The sequence below is a fragment of the Anguilla anguilla genome, chromosome 12 (assembly GCF_013347855.1).
Source record: "Anguilla anguilla isolate fAngAng1 chromosome 12, fAngAng1.pri, whole genome shotgun sequence".
NCBI classification, from domain to species: Eukaryota; Metazoa; Chordata; class Actinopteri; order Anguilliformes; family Anguillidae; genus Anguilla; species Anguilla anguilla.
In genome coordinates, this window is record NC_049212.1 from 37620458 (window position 1) to 37639188 (window position 18731).

Consider the following 18731-nt stretch of genomic DNA (forward strand, 5'->3'; position numbering starts at 1 on the left):
TCCAGAAGCTCACACACCTGTAATGACTCCACTGTGGTTCCCCCCGCCCCCCCCCCCCCAGATCCCAGCACCGGGAGAAGGAGGCGCTCCCAGACAGAGTACAGCTGCTCTGTTAATTATCTCACAGTTTGTGAGTAAGGTTAATTAAGCGGTTAAAAAACCCCGTTTCGCGAATTTCCATAAAGGGAAATTAGCTTGGCAGTGACCAAACTGGCTTCTGTGCCGTGTCTTCTCCTGTGGGGTACCACCTGGACCAGGTAACGCGTGTGCGGGTGGGAGGCTTTAAACAAATCGGTATTTCTGTGCGTAACACAGGAAAAACCAAACAGGCTTTAAGCTGAGCTTTTATCAGTCAGCAGAGGATTCTGGAATGGATGCACAGGCCTGCTTGGGAGCTTGGAATCTGAGGTCACAGTGGATGCAGTTGAGACCAGCTGCTAGATCAATAATGGACCACAGTGTCTTCCATTGTCAACGATAGGAGCCAGCGTCAATGGTGGACGGTCGATCTGCATTATGTGCATATTCATGCTGTTACAGTGCTGTGATCCAGGCAGTCTGCGTTAGCTGCTTAAATTTTCTTAATCTCCCACATATCTTAGTCAAGCTGAGACACCTGCCCCTAACCCCCCCCCCCACTCCCCCACTCCCCCCACTCCCCCCCTCCCCCCCTCATTAAGATGATGGATGGAGGTACGGAGGACATTCTCCCCCTGTTCCAAATTTGTTCTCATTTAGCAAGGTGCTTATTAGCGAACACACCTGGGGGGAGAGGGGTGTGGGGGAGGGGCGGGTTTTAGCAGTAAGACCAGGAGAGAGGAGGAGGAGGAGGTTGGGGGGAAACGTGCGTGAGTATGGCTGCCGCATGTTAAAGCTCAACCCTTTGAGATTCGCTCTGAGAGTCATTTCTCCACAGTGGATACGAAGGACACACTGAAGAACGCAGACACATGGTGTGCGTTTTTACTGGACATGATCGTCTATAGCCTGTGTTCAAGGAGCTTCAGTAAAAGAGCTAATCTTTAATCCAGGGCGTGGTGGACCCATGCCCCAGAACAGCCAAGCAGAGCCTGATACTGATCCACATTACACAAAAAATCATTTTCTTTTATTATTTTTCCTGCTAGTTGAGATTGTTTGTGCCTTCTGACTAACCGCCCACAAAAGACTGGAACCCACCAATCATAACGTGTGTTCTTTCTTACTGCATCCCAGTTGCATAGGAAATACAGGTTTAAAAAATAAAATAAAACACACAAAACCCTTTAAACCAGATCCTTTGAGGCCTCTCTCAATAACCCTCCATTTACCACCGCAGTTCGTTCAAAAAAAAACCGTTGGAAAAGCGCAATATTACTTTTCTCTGCTTAACTCGTCTCTAACATAATGCAATAACCATTATGGAGGTAATATTTCAGAATGAATAAAACTGTTATCTTCACATTAAACGATCCACAGGGTGGCAATTATGCTGTGCGACCTCCTCCTCGAATTACAAAAAAAAAAGCTGAAATTGCGGTGAGAAACTCATTTCTTTATGGTATAGAGTTGATGCTAAAGAGTGTTAGCGAGATCAAACATGATAAACGGTAATTGGGTACGTGCCCAGGCATACTGTGTTGTAAGCACACACCTGTTTCTGAGATTACTGTCATTCTGAGCAGGCCATGAAACGTGAGAGGATTTAAAAAAAAAAAATAATAATAACTGCTCTGATTACATAACATCCCACATTACCCGTGAATACGAACACACTGAAAAATTATTTGAAGAAGGGAGCAAAAAACATATATTAAAAGTGAAATGCAATTTCTGCACCAAAAAAAAAAAAAAAAAACACAGGAAAAAAATTCAGAAATTCCCTCCCTTGGACGGATTTCAATTTGAAAATAGCGTCCGGGCCCCTCAGGAGCCTCACAGGTGGCCAGTCAAGGTCAGCGGCTCGGTTCAGCGTAATTTCCTCTCTAATTCTCGGGAGCCCAGAGGGAGGTGTGCATGTGTGACCACCGTACGGGGAGGAAAACTCTCCCTCTATTCCCTCCCTCCCTCTCTCCCTCTCTCCGTCCCTCCCCCTATTCTCTCCCTCCCTCCATTCCCCTGCTGCATTTAAGCAGGTCCAGACCGAGAACGAGGCTCTTAAATGATTTCTGAGAGTGCGGGTATCTACCGTCCTCCTCCAGCAGATCAGGAAGTGCTCAGGCTGGGGGGTGAGGCCATGGAACATATTGGGTTTACTCTTCAAATTGGGCTCTCTAGCGCCGCCCTTCTGGTACCCGGGACTCCCTCCATCACAGGAGCCATTAGCAGCAGTTTAATTACGCACTCACCTACTTTCAGATCTGATTGGTTGCAATCGGATGAATGATGGAAAAGTTGGCCAGCTACCATCCAATCAGAGGGCACAGTTGAAAGCAGAGCTGTGATAGGTAACGCCAAAAATTAAAATGGCTGCCTTTTTTTTTTTTTAGTGATCATAATTTTTACACATATTGAACCCAGTTTTTTTCATGGGTCACTGCTTACAAGGGAGCTGGCCTTAATAATCTCTGAAGTCCATTAATGATCTAATCATTTTGCCCTTAAGATGCAGTGCAAGAGCCCCTGTGCTACCACACTAATATAAGAACCAGATTGTGTCCTTGTACGACAGCACAGAAATGGATTTCATATTAAACCATGATAGATGTCATGATATTGGGTTTTATAGGTTGAATGCATTTCCATTATACCAATGATAAAAATGTCAATAAAAGTAATGCAATATGTCAAGGGTTATTACTATTATTTTTTTTACATTAGCAGACTGTGATGAATGGTATCAAAGTGTGTTTTATTTCTTGAGGTTGTTTACGGCGCTTTTGTGATATATGGCGTGCGTGCTGCATTTCACATTAAAACCGATTCATTCCATCTGTACATCGTCTCTTCTGGAATAACTGAAATTCGTTGGATGAAAGGTCATTTGAGTGGTGTTATTTGCGATGTTGCCCGTGGCGGTGGTGGTGGTGGTGGTATTTTTGCCTGCAGCAGAACAACTCTTCAGAGGGTTTTTAAGTGAAATAATAATGCGGTCAGTTCTGTTTTCAAAGCAAACACAGACATTACAGCTCACCCTCACGTACCAGTAACAGGGAGGCGCTGATGACAAATGATTTATAGACTGGAATGTTAATAAACAGAGAACCCATATGAGCAAGCACACAAAGAGTGGTGCGTGAATAAAAAAAAGGCAAAATTAAGCAAGTGCTTATTTCTTAAGTGTTAAGCTTGGAAGCCCCTTGATGCAAACAGTAAATGTGAACAGTCCATTGTTTTAGGCCCCAATTGTATAGCTGCATACTCTCCAATGCAAAGCATTCAACTACATAGATACCTTTATTAACCCTTCAACTTCCAACCCTTCACCTTCTAACGCTTTACCTCAGCTGAAAGAGTGTTGAGGTCTCTGGCACAAAATGGCCGCCTTCCATCCTGAGGTGGGTGCTACACACTGACGCTGGCTGAGGTGAGACCCCCACCTCCCTCACACCTCACTGTAAAAATAAAGTAAATTGAAACAAGGCCTTATAAATTACAATCCTTTATCACTACTATCACACCATCACACAAAGAAACACAAAAGACCGTAACTGGTATTTAAGGACATTTTTAATAAATAATGTGAAAAAAATGAAGTTTTTTTTTTTTTTTCGGATTACGTGATCCTCAGTATGTAAATGCGTTGGGCTAACAATAAAGAAGTAGCCTTTTTAACATGGAGAAAATCAAAATGAAGAACAACGACGCTAATTTCCCTTAGCCAGCGCGGCCGGCTCCCTCAGCCGCAACTCAACTGCAGAACAACAACAAAAAAAAAAATAAACGGCACAAAGGTCGGCGCGCGCTGATGACGCTCGAATCGGGCTGGCCAATCACACACACACACACACACCCGTCCTGGCGCCGGAACCCGGATCGAGCCCAGCACCTCTAGTTTTTTTGTTCCTCCTTTTTTTTTTTTTTTTGTCTTAGAGCGTGAAGTGTGGCTCTTCCTGATACGGGCCGCCAGGAAGCCGCGAGGACCCCGGGGGGGGGGGGGGGGGGGGAAGGACGGGCGTCGCGAGGTTGGATTCTCCTTTTTTTCTATGCTTTTGCTTATTTTTTGCATTTTGTTTTTGTTTTCGTGGGGAAAGGAACAGGGGAAAAAAAAAAAAAAAAAAAAAAAAAGGTTTTGCAGAAAGTCCAACGAATATGCAGCAGCTCCGGGTGCTTTCACGTCCCCTCCTGTCCCCCTGCTTCCACCACACGGTCCCAAAACGAGATGCCCTACAGCAGGGGCGAAGGGGGGGGCGGGGGGGGAGACACGTCCGGCTCCAGGTCAGGCCAGGGTGCGGCTTCTTGAGGTGGCATCCACGTCCCGCTCGCCATTGTCCTTCTGAGTGCACCAGCACAAAACCACTCCAACACATGCCCCGCACCACACTTTCACAGATCAATTTCTAACTGAGATACGCTACAGTTCTGAACTTCCGTTATGCCTATAGCTTGAACCGGAACAACCATCGGTCCCTGGAGAAAATCGGGAGCAGATTAATCTGACTGTTGCGCACAGGAGCCGCCACAGTTTCACACCTGTCAAAAACAAAAAAACACTTTCCGACCGTAAACAGCTTATCACCTTCACCTACATCATTATGATTAACGAGACTCTTTTGTCGTACCTGTATTTCTCCCGTAAGACAAAAAGGTTAATAGATAAAAATGGTTTAAAATAAAGTTTAGTGATTGTGCTTTCAAACCAATGTAAAAAACAAATAACAACAAACATTGACAAAGACAACAAAAATATAACAGTGCATTACAAAAAAAAAAAAAAAAAAAAAAAAAAAAATTGCAAATAAAAAAAATCCCAAAGTGGCACTTTCTTGGGGCAGTCAAATGATTTAACAATTTACAACATGGATGGAGACAACAAAATAATTAAAATTACTGGTTTCATAAAATAATAATCATTAAAAACAGACAAGGAAGACAAATTTTATGTACCACAGCGGGTTATTAAAGAAAAAAAAAATTATATATATATATTTACAAGACAGTCCACCCCATCTGCTTGTAGCTAATTTTATTACAGTAACACCTGACTGTAAGGGCTTTTGTGAGTTTTTGCTAGGGCAAGCTGAGCCAAAACAATAGCTTGAGTAACTTCCACATTGCGTTTAAATGAAAGATTAAATAGCACTACTGAATTTGCATTGAATGTACCTGTCTTTTTTTCATCTTCCTTTCGTTTCATTAAATGGACATAGAAAACGATAAATAAAAAAACTAAAAAACAATTATTGGTCAGTTTTCTTCGCCCCCCCCCCGATGTAAAGAAACACAATTTACATAATTGTCAGCAAAATATGACGGTCTGATACTGTGATGCTTAAAAATCTGGAGAGCTCTGATGTTCCTCTCCTGGCAAGGCCTTGATAACACTCCTTTTCACCTAGCCTGGTCCTCAGCTCTCTACAAGCTGTGCGAGAGACAGAGAGAGCAGGATGGAGAGAGGTGAAGAGAGAGAGAGCAAGGTGTAGAGATAGAGAGGTGGAGAGAGAGAGAGAGAGAGAGAGAGACATACATTTAGCAATTTTCTTGAGAAATTCCAGATACTTGCACGCAGAAGTATTAATTAAATAATAATTCTGGGTTTCATGTAACTGGTAGAAAAGACTAGAAAAAACCAGCGATGGTCATGATCATGGGCTGACTGTCAGAGTAACAGGACAGAGGCATGTGATGGGTTAGGGCAGCGTTTCCCAACCTTTTTCCTTCCGCGGCACACTTTCCAAATTTACACTCTCGTGGCACACCACTCTCAAAAGCATAAAAAATAAACACCCTGCAGCCCCCCTCCACACACACACGCACGCATGTAGGCCTAAGTGTTCTTTTGGGGTTTTAATTAAGCAATATGCATTTTAATGACATTTATTTTGGCTTTTGTGAATGGGATTTGTTCATTTAAGATTTTTTTTAAATTCATTTGAACATTACAATTTTTTTTAAAGGATTTTTTTACACGGCACGCCTGACCTCGCCTGACGGCACACCAGAGTGCCGCGGCACACCGGTTGGGAAACGCTGTGGTATGGGGGGTCTAAACTGACGGTTAAATTCTGGGAGGGGGGGGCGTACCTCCAGGTCCTCCTCTCCAGGCTGGAAGGCCAGGGTGCTGAGGCCGACGTCAGAGGGGTTTCGGCGCCCCCCCGGCGGGCCCCCCTCGCCCCGCCGCCGCCCGCCCGAGCCCCTGGAGGACATGGAGCTGGAGGAGCTGGGGTCCCGCTCCCGGGGGCCCTGCTGCACCCCGGGGAACGAGGGGCGACTGTAGGGCAGGATGTCCTCCGAACCTGGGGAGGGAGGGAGGGGGAGGGGGGAGAGAGAGAGAGGGGGAGGGAGGGGGAGAGAGAGAGGGGTGGGGTGGGGGAGGGAGGGAGGGGAGATGGAGAGAGGGGGAGGGAGGGGGAGAGAGAGAGGGGTGGGGTGGGGGGAGATGGAGAGAGGGGGAGGGGAAGAGAGAGAGAGACGGAGAGGGAGGGAGAAAGAGAGAGGAAGAGAGAGAGGGACGGAGGGAGAGATAGAAAGAGGGGGGGCAGAGAGAGAGAGGGGGAGGGAAAGAGAGAGACAGAGAGAGAGAGAGGGGAAGAGAGAGAAGGAGAAAGGTATGTAAGCTCTCACTCCTTCATTCATTCTCACTTGTTCACTCACGTGTCCTGTATTTTCTCTCCATCTGCAGTCCAAATGTAATTGACGCAGTGACTCATCCAGGCAGCGGGGTGGGTGACTGTGGGGTATATGCGGGGGGTAGGGGGGGTACCTGGGTGTTGGCGGGTCTTGCCGCTGCCCTCCTGCTTGCTGCCCTTGCCGCCGCGGGGGGTCTTGTGGCGGTCCTGGGCCTCCCGCCGCTCCGAGGAGCTGGTGCGCGGGTCCGATCCCTCGCGGGGCCGGCACCCCCCCGTCCCGGCCCGCCGGTCCCCCCGGCCCTCTCCGCCGCAGCCCATCTTCGGGGAGATCACGCCCCGCCCCCCCTCCTGCGCCAGTTTGGCGGGGTGGGAGGGGGACTGCAGCACTGCCGGCGGTGGGATGGGTGGTGGGGGAAGGTCTGGGAAAGACAGGAAGGAAACAGTTGGAACCTCCCACACACGCGCGAGCGGCGGTGCGGCGTGATAACCGTTGTTGACCCCAGCGTGGCGGCCGAGCGCGGCGACCGTGCTCGCAGTCCATTCATCACCGGCCCGATCCGCCTGTCTGGCACCCGCACGGCGACGTCACACAGGAACAAAGCCGCGAAAAACCCCTCGTCAACGAGCAAACTTTTGGGCCGAGGCCTGGCGGTCACGTGACCGAGGCTGGTGGTCACATGACCGAGGCTGGCGGTCACGTGACCGAGGCTGGCGGTCACATGACCGAGGCTGGCGGTCACGTGACCGAGGCTGGCGGTCACGTGACCGAGGCTGACAGTCATATGACCGAGGCTGGCAGTCACATGACCAAAGCTGGCGGTCACATGACCGAGGCTGGCGGTCACGTGACCGAGGCTGGTGGTCACGTAACCGAGGCTGGCGGTCACATGACCGAGACTGGTGGTCACATGACTGAGGCTGGTGGTCACGTGACCGAGGCTGGCGGCGGTGTGGCAGTGGCAGAGGACTGTGGTTCCTGGCACCCGGGTCCTCTCCCCCGCCCCACGAGCTCCGTCGATTAATCAGTGCGGCCCGCCCTTGGCCCATTATTCATACTAACTGCTTTCCAGAGGCTGAGCTACGGCACCCAGCTCCAGCACTCTCACACGCGCTCAGGGGCTTGGGCAACCCCCCCCCCCCAGGTAAAAAAATAAATAAAATCTAATTAAATTAAATAAAAATCCACAAAAACAAACAATGAGAAGACAAAAATAAAGAAAGAAATAAATAAATAGTGTGCCCACAGATGTGCTCTGCTCAGCGCCCGAGTGCAGGCATGGCTATGCTGGCTGCAGCGGGCTGTGGTCCCGGGCCGCGTGCGATCATGTGCTTATTAAACACGCCTCTCTCTGTTCCAGCCGCCGAACGCACAGCGAGCCCACGCCGCTCTGCACAGGCGATTCTGACAGAACATTCCGGTTTCCGACGGCCCGGCCGCCTGCGCTGACATCACCGATATTCATGAGCGCGCCGGCGTCCCCCCACGTCTCCATCGCGGCGTTCGGCCCCTCGGCAGAAACGGGGGAGGAGGCGTAAGACAAGATTCCGGGGGCTTCTTCTCGCAGAACGCTTCTTGAATCCGCAATCGGCCGGTCGATATCGTGGGGGGGGGGTAGAGAGAGACGTCGGCCCCCCCCCCTCCATTTTTTATACGTCTCCCCGGCCGCCCCTCTCTCTCTCTGGGTGTCGGGGGCGGATCAATGGCGGTGTCTCAGAGATACAGCGCACGGCCCGAGGCCTGCCGCCGCCGGCCCGAGGGGCGGCGGGATTCACGGCCCGAAATTCGCGGACGAGCTCCAGGCCGCGGCGAACGGATCGGCCCGCTACTGGACCGCGCGGGACGGGGGGGACGGGGGGGGCGCAGTGGAGCGGGGGTGGGGAGGTTTGGGGGACTGATGAGATTCACAGGGAGGGAATTGACTGAGCGACTCTGCCCCCCCCTTCCACTGAGCAAACAAGAGTGAAATTAGCAGGTCAGAGAACAGCAAAGGGAGGGAGGGAGGGATGGAGAGAAGGAGGGAGGGAGAAAGAAAAGGTGAGAGAGAGAGAGAGAGAGAGCATGAAGGAGAGAGGGGTGCAGCGAGGTGAGCTGTCTTGTCTGTCTCTTCACAGTATGCTTAAAGAATGTGGTTTTTATGGGTATTTGGGTGTATTTATGGGTATTTATGGGTATTTGGGGGTATTTATGTGTCTTTGGGGGTATTCAGGGGTATTTATCGGAATGTATGGGTATTTGGGGGTATTTATGAGGGGTATTTATGAATATTTATGGGTACTTGGGGTTATTTATGGATATATGGGGGTATTTATGGGTATTTGGGGGTATTTATGGCTGTCACGGCTGGCCAGCTGGTCTCAGCGAGGCCTAAAATGGTCTTTGGCCATGGGGGGGTGCAGACTGTTGTGGTGGTGGGGGGGGGGCATTATAATGATAGAAATACAGAAAAAAATAAATAACTAAAAGGCTGTGAAATTACTCTGTGGGAGGTACTTTTGCCCAGGGTGGAAAGAGCAGAAGATTTACACACACCCCCCCCACCCCACCTCGCCTCTAACCCCCCTGTTCCACCCTGGCAGCAGTGCAGGACTACAGAAATAACTTCAATATAAATGAGACCAATTTTAATGAAATCCAATACGGGTCAGGACAGACTGACAAACAGACAGAAATTAAGTCCTGCACCCTCCCTGTCTCCTCACAGATCAGCGGGGGGGTGAGGGAGGGAAAGAAACAGAGGGAGGTATGGAGGGATGAGTGAGGGAGGGGCGGGGGGGGGGGGGGGATTTGATGCGCTGATATTGCCGGCTGAGCTCTGTGCATGCTGGGTATTAAATCTCCCTTCCAGCTCCAGACACACAAGGACAAGTGACACCTAGGCGAGGCCCAGGCCAAACACGTACGCACACACACACACATGCAGGTATACACACACACACGCAGGTATACACACACACACACAAACACAGACACACACACACACGCACACACACGCATGCACGCACGCACGCACGCACACGCACACACACGCACACACACACACACACACCCACGTACACACACAGCAGTGCAGGCACAAGCGCAAGTACACACGCACGTATTCACATGCTCCCAAAAACGAGCACAAAACACACAAGCTTATCAGCCCGCAAACACGCAAACACGTCCACGCTAGCCCACACACCCGCTGAAGGCCACACACCCGCTGAAGGACACACACGGCTTTCAGCGAATTGGACGAGAGTCATGTAATTCAATTAATACTCCGGGTTATGAATAGAGGGGTTTTTTTTTCTTTTTTGGCATTGGTATTCCTTATTTACCGCAGTCGGGGGGGGGGTTGCCAGTTCTGACCCAGCAGGCAGAGACAAAGGTTAGAGCGAGGAGCAGCGCTAACCGGCGGAGGCGCTGCCGCCGCAGCAGAGGGAGTCCCCCTGCAAGGTTACTCAGCGCTTACACGCTCCGCCTCGCCCGCTACTCCGCCCGCTACTCCGTCCGCGTTCCTGGCGGGGGCTTGGAGTGGAAGCTGGCACTTCAATAACCGCCGGAGCACCTGGGGTAATTTCATTAGGGGGCCGAGGCGGGAGGACGTCCCGGAGTCAGCGATGGAGCTCCCCTGAGACGCCCCCCCGTCCCCCCCCTCCCCCGTCCCCCATCCCCACCTCCCCCGACACCGCCTGGCCTCTGCCTGCTCAGCACCAGGGCGGATTGGAAGCGATACTGTGGGGGGGGAGGGGTTAGGGTAGGGGGGATGATTAAAGCGCTGACTTACGATGCCTTCTCTTCCCCCCCCCCCCCCGCTCAGCTTGGCGTGCGGAAGCTCATCCGCCATTTTCCACGCTATGGATTTTTAGCGCTATGAGGAAGGAGGTGGAGCACTGGGGGATGGGGGGAGGGGGGGAGAGGGGGTGTACCAGACACACGGAGATCTCCACCTTGCAGCTTACAGGCTGTCTGATCCACGGACGCTCAGTCCCCCCCCCCACAATCCTCCTCCCCTGCTCAAGGTTATGGGGACTCAAGCTGACACGCGATACACACTCAACAGTTTCCATCAGACGCAAACTATTAATACACACGTGTGCTCCAGCTCCCTTCCACTCCGCTGCACACACAATTTCACACCGTTTTCCATAAAACGCACCGGAGGGCCATAATCATACACACCGAAAATCAGGAAATCGGCCTCGATGCGGCCGCATAATGCATAATTAACTCAAGCTCCCAGACTCCCAATTTTTCCCATGATGCTTATAAAATGAAAACATTACAAAATAAAATACAATAAAGCAATTTCCCCCCTCCCACCCGTCCCCCCCAGTTCCTCTGACTGGGCTGACCTCCGCTGGCAGGCATAGGCCAGCCAGAAAAAAATGTATCATAACCATATATAATTCCACTTTAATGAAATTCTCATTGCAAGCTGACCAGTGTGGACGACCCACAGGGCTGTCCAATCCTGTTCCTGGAGATCTACCATCCTGTAGGTTTACATTTCAACCCTAATTTGGCACACCTGCTTCTACTAATTAGCTGCCACACAAAATCTCCAGCCGTTCAACGAGGTGTGCTTTGTTAGGGTTGAAGTGAAAACCTACAGGACGGTAGATCTCTAGTTGTTGAATGAGGTGTGCTTTGTTAGGGTTGGAGTGAAAACCTAGAGGACAGTAGATCTCTAGCTGTTGAATGAGGTGTGCTTTGTTATGCTTGGAGTGAAAACCTAGAGGACAGTAGATCTCTAGCTGTTGAATGAGGTGTGCTTTGTTATGCTTGGAGTGAAAACCTAGAGGACAGTAGATCTCTAGCTGTTGAACGAGGTGTGGCTTTGTTAGGGTTGGAGTGAAAACCTGCAGGACGGTAGATCTCTAGCTGTAGAGTGAGGTGTGCTTTGTTAGGGTTGGAGTGAAATCCTGCAGGACAGTAGATCTCTAGCTGTTGAACGAGGTGTGCTTTGTTAGGGTTGGAGTGAAAACTTACAGGACAGTAGATCTCTAGCTGTTGAGTGGGGCGTGCTTTGTTAGGGTTGGAGTGAAAAACAACAGGATAGTAGATCTCCAGTCACAAAATGGGGCAGCCCTGGTCTACCAGACTACTGAAAGAGTGATACACAAAGGAGGGGAAACGAGAGAGAGAATGAGGGGACCGACAGGCGGATGCTGAGGGTGGAGGCGCAGGACACCCACCTTCCGGGTAGGCTTCGCGGCGCTGGTGAGCGGGGGGGGCCCGGCTGGGCGGGGTGCTGCTTCTGTTTTTTGGGGGGGCGTTTCTGCATGACGGCGGCGCTCATGTTGCTGTCGGTGGACACGGGGCTGGAGGGACGGTGGCCCGCAGGGGCCATGTGGTACTTCCGGGCTGAAGGGAGAGAGAGAGAGACCGAGACAGACGAGGCTTAGCAAAGCAGCAATGTCTGCCATTTTGAAAAGGGAGGGATTTTTTTTACTGATTTTAACAAAATGGCTGTGTCATGCCCTATGCATTGAAAAACGAAAGGTACGGATTTTGAACGCTGACGCCCCCGTCCCCGTCCCCCACCCACCTCAGTTTCTCCAACCCTGCCGCCGCCCACAAAATGGCTGTCTCATGCACTATACAAAATGAAAGGTACGGATTCTGAACCCTAACCCACCCCCTCAGTTTTTGGTCATTGCCCTCACCTCCTGGAACCCTCACCTCCTGGCACCCCCCGCCCACCCCCCACCCCTCAGTTTCCTCACCCCGCTCCCCCCCCCTCACCTCCCGCCACCCCCCACCCCTCAGTTTCCTCACCCCGCTCCCCCCCCTCCCTCACCTCCCGTTGCCCCCGGCAACTCGGGCGGGTGGCCGGGGTGCTTGGCGACCTTGAGGCCGGCGTACTCGGCGGCGGCGGCCACGGCCTGGGCGAAGTCGGCGTCGGTGAAGAAGGAGCCGTCGGAGGAGCTGACCGCGCTGGAGCGGCCGGAGGAGGCGTTGTCCTCCTCGGAGGCGGAGCCCCAGCCGTTGATCATGGAGCCCGTGACGGAGCTCTCCAGGTCGCCCATGCTGGAGGCCGGGGTCTGCTCCAGCCCCCGCAGGAGGAGGCGCCGGGGGTGCAGCTGCTGCTGCTGCTGGTGGTGGGGGTGCGGGTGCGGGTGCGGGTGGGTGTGGTGCGGGTGGTGAGGGTGGTGAGGGTGGTGGCGGTGGCGGTGCGCCTGGGCCACCTCCGCGTCCGTCTCGTCCCCTTCCTCCTCCTCCTCATCCTCCTCCTCTTCCTCCATCCCGTCGGTGTCCAGCGCCAGGGGGCTGGAGATGTAGCCGTACGTGTGGGTCGGGGACAGGGGCCGCGGGGGGGGCGGGGGGCTTACGGTGTGACGTCTGAAAATGAAGGGGGCAGACAGATTCACACAGGGAAGCTGAGTGCAGATACATAGGCAATACAATAATAATAATAATAATAATAATAATAATAATAATAATAATAATAATAATAATAAATTGATATCTTCTCCACAGAAATCCCTGTGGCTACGATGGGCGGGGCTGGTCACCTGCGGTCGTGAGGGGCGGGGCCCAGGTTGTCAGGGCTGTCCTGGAGCATGGGCTGCATCTCCTCCTGGGGCGAGGGCGTGAGCGTGGCCGTGGACTGGTGGCTGTAGGACACGGCGGCCGGGGAGGAGGCCGCCCCGCGGACGGGCGGGGTGGGGCCCCTCTCCATCTCCTCCTCTTCCTCCTCTTCCTCCAGCTCGCCCGGCTGCAGGTACATCCGTGAGGGCGGCATGGGGCACTGCATGTCCGCATCGTAGCTGAGGGAGCAGTGGAGAACGAGTCTAAAATTTACCACCGTACGGCGTGCCCACTGTCTGTAATACCCTTAACACAGAGCTGTTTGAGCCAGTCCAGGTTTTACTACATGCAGTGAGGGGAAACAGCCTGCTGTTTCTGCTATCCTGCTTATGGTATGACCTGGAATGGTGCTAAATGCAATGCATTAGGAAGTAGAACACATCGGGAACATATTTTGTTACTAGGTGACACTGAAGAGACATAGTACGATAGGAGTCCGGTGATTTGTCGTGTGCGTGCGAGTTCACGTGCATGAATGTACTGGCATGTCTGTGCAGGCATACAAGTGTGTGTGTTTGTGTGTGTGTGTGTGCGTAATTGTGTGCGTGTGTGTGTGTGCGTGCATGCGTGCGCATGTGTAAGTGTGTGTATGTGTGTGTGCGTGTGTGCATATCTCACCTCTCATCCATAGCTAAGGAGTACTCCTCTGTGGTTCTGCAGGGAGGGGGGTTGGCGGGGGGAGGGGGCAGCAGGTTGGCCCAGTTCATTGTGCTCTGCTTGGCCAGTTTGGGGGTTCGGCCTCCCTTCTTCGGTCCCTGGCTCCCTGTGTACCCCCCAGTGACGAACAACAGCATCAGAAATGCACACAGCAGCACAGAACAAAAACACACACACACACACACACACACACAAAAACACACTCTCGTAATAATCACTGAATCATCACCGAATCCAAAATTATGGGATAAATAAAGAAACCACTGGTGGATAAACAATATATGATAGAAAGGGAGGCTGGCACCGGTATAAAAAATGATGATCTCATGCATCAGAGGACCACCGTTTAATGGAAGCCACACTGTTACTCACGCAGCCAAAATGTACACTCGCATTATCTCTCAATTTGTAATTAATGTCCGAGATTCCATCAAAAAACACAGCCATTTTTCAAAAGTAATAACGTGCCTTGCAGAAAGCAGTAGAATAAAGGGGGGGGGGGAACCATCAGAGGCCAATTAACACCAATGAATTAGGATGGAGAGCCAATGAGCTGTGGTCTCCTGCTGCACTGGAGGCTCTTGCTTAATTACTTGAACTTCAAACACAATATAAAAATAGATAAGATGCATTACGGTGGCAGCCTTGCATGCTGTCTGGGATGCGTGTCATTTGTCCTTGTCCAGAAACAAAACTCTCTCACACTCGGGTGAAACTATCGCCGCGCTCGTCGAGACGAAGGGGGGACGGTAATTAATGGCCTGGCAATAAACCGTGAGAGGAGAAGAGCACCACAAACGATCTGTCCTGGGACCGGCAGCTCAAAAAAAACAATTATAAAAGAGCTTCATGTTCCAGGACTCTCATGCACGCACACGAACACGCACACACAGATGCACATGCACAGACACACACACACGCGCACGCACACCGCACGCACACCGCACGCCCACACACACACGCACACCGCACGCACACACATACACACACACAAATCCGAATAAACACCACTCAGATCTGTTACACGACAATCAGAGACGCATCAATAAAGTGCCTTTCTTTTCTTCCTTCCTATTATTTTTCTCAGACATCAGCATTTTTCCTTATCTGGAGACAGCCTGCCATGTTCCCCCCCCCCCCCCCCCCACACACACTTCAAAATAAAATTATTTGGAAATTAGTCGAACAAGCATTTAAAGCATTGTTTGTTTGTTCCCTTCACGTGAATATGATTTATTGCCCGTCGGAGATGGATGTGATTTTGAAAGAGTCCGCTGGGGCTGAATGTGATTACGTGGCTTTCAAAAGTTATAATGAGGGGAAATAAAACAGCAATGCACAACGCAGACGCCCTTTCACAGCCAAGCAGCTCTAATGGGGAGACCATATAAGGCCAGCTGAGTTTTTTTTTTTTTGCTAATAAAGACGTTTTTTTTTTTGCTAATAAAGACCACGCTCACGGGCGGCAGTGTAGCACAGTGGGTAAGGAACCGGGCTTGAAACCGAAAGGTCGCAGGTTCGATTCCTGGATAGGACACTGCCGTTGTACCCTTGAGCCAAGGTACTTAAACCTGAATTGCTTCGGTATATATATCCAGCTGTATAAATGGATGCTATTTAAAAAAAAAAAAAAAAAAAAAAAAAGTTGAGTAAGTTGCTCTGGATAAGAGCGTCTGCTGAATGCCTCTAGTGCAATGCTCACCAGACGTGCTGCTGCTGCCTCGGTCGGAGCTGTTGTAGGACCCCCCGGTGCTGAGCTCGTGGGCCTGGCTGTAGGGGATTGTGGCAGGCAGGGGGCAGTCTCCACCTCTGTAGTGCTCTGTGGGGATTTCGGTCAACAGCAAGAGGACAAGAGGAGTCAAATACGAGCGAGTACAAGACCACTGGGCCTCCCCGAAAACCCTGTTCGGTTCCCACAAAACATCTAAAACACACGTAAAAATACACACTACACAGATGAAAGATAAGGTCAAGGGAGGAGAAGAATGAAAGTTAACAGCAAGACCCCTTGGGCTAGACTGAGACAGGTGATCTGGTTCAGACTACACAGAAGTACCATGCTAGGCAATGACATTACAGGGCCCACTCCAATAACAGCAATGGCCACACCTGCATTTCAACCTGACAAACTAACTAAGAGCCAAATGTGATACAGCATGTAGATCTCTGTTATGCTTCAGCAAATGTGCTGTGTATACAAATGGTACACAACACCACACACAGGCTGGATGAGATTCATATGATGGTAAAGCACTAGCTTTTTTACCTTCTGTTGAATGGTGAACCTACAACGTTTTAAGGCTGAAATTATTATGTTTCTATGTGATTCACAAAATACACTATATGACCAAAAGTATCTGGAAAACGCTTTGGTCTGGGACTGTTTTTCATGGATTGGGCTTGGCCCCTTAGTTCCAGTGAAGGCAAATCCTAATGCTACCGCGTACAATCACATTCTAGACAATTCTCTGCTTTCCTGTTTCAGCATGACAATACCCCGGGGGAAACAAGGCGAGGTCCACATAGAAATGGTTTCGTGAAGAACGATGTGGGAGAACTTGACTGGCCTGCACAGAGCCCTGACCTCAACCCCATCCAACACCTCTGGGATCAATTGGAAAAGCCAACTGTGAGCTTAATTGCCCAATCAGTGCCCAACCTCACTAATGCTCTTCTGGCCGAATGGAAGCAAATCCCTGTAGCAATGCTCCAACATCCAGCACAAATCCTTCCCAGAAGAGAGGAGGTTTTTATAGCAGTAAAGGGTGGACAAACTCCATATCAGTGCCCATAATTTTGGACGAGACATTGGATGTCAGGTGTCCACATACTTTCGGCCATGTAGTGTATCTCCACATATTTCCAACCTGAGCAGTGGAGCTCATTCACTCAATTAGACTGTTTTGCATCAACAAGCAATGCAGAATTAAATTTTTTTATCCATGCATTTCTTAGCCAGGCAAAGTAAACTCAAGCAAGGACAGACAGACAATTTAAGGGGAAAATGCGCTAGAAAGATGCCAAAGAGAAGGGAAGGGCGGTAAATGAAAGCAGGAACATGTTGGCAATTCAGGGGGGAAGAGAGGACGAGTCCAACAGCCTCTGTGCGGTTTTAATGGGCGTATTTCTCAAAGGTCAAGAAAGACCTGTTGCAGAGAGAGGGAGGTGAGGGGTGATGACAGACCTAGACCGGTAAAAAACCCGTCGTTCACCTGACCCGCCAACTCACCCTTGTTCAACTTGTTCTGCTCCATGATGTTGTACTGCAGCTGTGATGTCACTTCCTGTTGCTTCTGCTGCGGGGCTGGGGCCGGCTTCCAGCAGTGCTTCTCGTTGAGGTCCCCGACGCCGCCGACGCCGCCGCCGCCGCCAACGCTGCTAACGCCCCCTCCACTGCCTCCCCCGCACCCGCTGCCCCCTCCCCCCCCGGCCACCCCGCTGTTGATGTTGTTGCTCATGATGCTGGACTGGATGAGCTGGGTGGTGGCGTAGGGGGTGGGCTGCCCCCCGGGGCTGACGAAACGCCCGTCCTTCAGGTTGGGGCTGTTGAAGGTCTTCATCTCGTTGATCTTGTTGGAGAGGTCCACGTCGCCGTACACGCCCGACTCCGGCACCATCAGGTTGGTCTGCTTGTTCTCCAGCTGGTTGTTGTAGTTGGCGATGCAGTCGGCTGAATGGACAGGCGTTGAGGAGGAGAGGAAAGGATAGGGGGGGGCGTTTAGTGAAAAGAAGCGTTCACCGTTCTTTGGATGAGGCGTGTGAAATGGGGTCGGACCACAGGGGAGAGGCTTTCTTTCTGCTCTCACAAGGGCCTTAATTTTTTAAAATATCCCTTCATACAGTGTGTGCCTGCACATAAAAAACTGAAGCCGTCCAATTACATTCACTGCACAGAAGACAGATGGCTCCTTTTCCCCCTCAGCCGGATAAAATGGAATTCGTTTTGGGCCGGTGTTAAACCTGACGTTATTATTTAAAGATGGTGAGTGACTGCAGCGCCATTGCGCCTGCTCTCTTCATCCTCTCTCTCTCTCTCTCTCTCTCTCTTCATCCTTTCTCTCTCTCTCTCTCTCTCTCTCTCACTCTCACTCTCACTCTCACTCTCACTCTCACTCTCACTCTCTCTCTCTCTCTCTCTCTCTCTCAATAGTGTTCACCTGCACGATCAACCCTCTAACTGACTTTTTCCGAGCTGGGCGGGGTGGGGTGGGGGGTGGTGGGGGGGGGGGGGCTGGTTTGACATCGCTCGCCCGGTCAGACGCTGAAACGCAGCGGTGTCGGAGAGCGGGGGGACCGAGCGGGAACGAGTGGCCCCTCCCCGCGTTCCACCGGCGGATCCAATTTTCCAAGCTCATAAAATATTTAAATCCTCAAAAGGTTTTGAGAAGCGAGCCAGGCCATAAAACAGCAAGGACGGCCATAGGTGCAGGCGTGGGACGGGCTCCGGTTTCCAGGAAGCGGGGGGGACATCTGACACACTTCGAAGGTAGACGCAAAAAACGCGTCAAGGTGCGAGAGCAGGGACTCTACCCCTCCCCTCTCTGTCCTGTCTTCGACGAACTGGCGAGGGTTAATTTCCGCAAAATTAAAAGTTTTACACACAAGGTGAGTGGAAGGGCAAGCTTTTTAAGCAGGTTAGTGTCTTCCCCTGTCATGCCGGGAGCGGGGATGGCATTTAACGCCTTATCCCTTCTTAAAGCAACTGTCATCGGCCTTTTAAAAATCGGCTGTGAAGTAAAGGTTAAGACAGCGTGCGATTAGGAAAACAGGAAATAAGACGACGTGTTTAA

At 51.1% G+C, this 18731-nt stretch overlaps 1 pseudogene; it reads right to left on the bottom strand.

Annotated features, from left to right (window-relative positions):
• Nucleotides 1–4081: 4081 nt before the first annotated feature.
• LOC118209170 overlaps nucleotides 4082–18731 on the bottom strand; it is a 35603-nt pseudogene continuing 20953 nt past the window's right edge.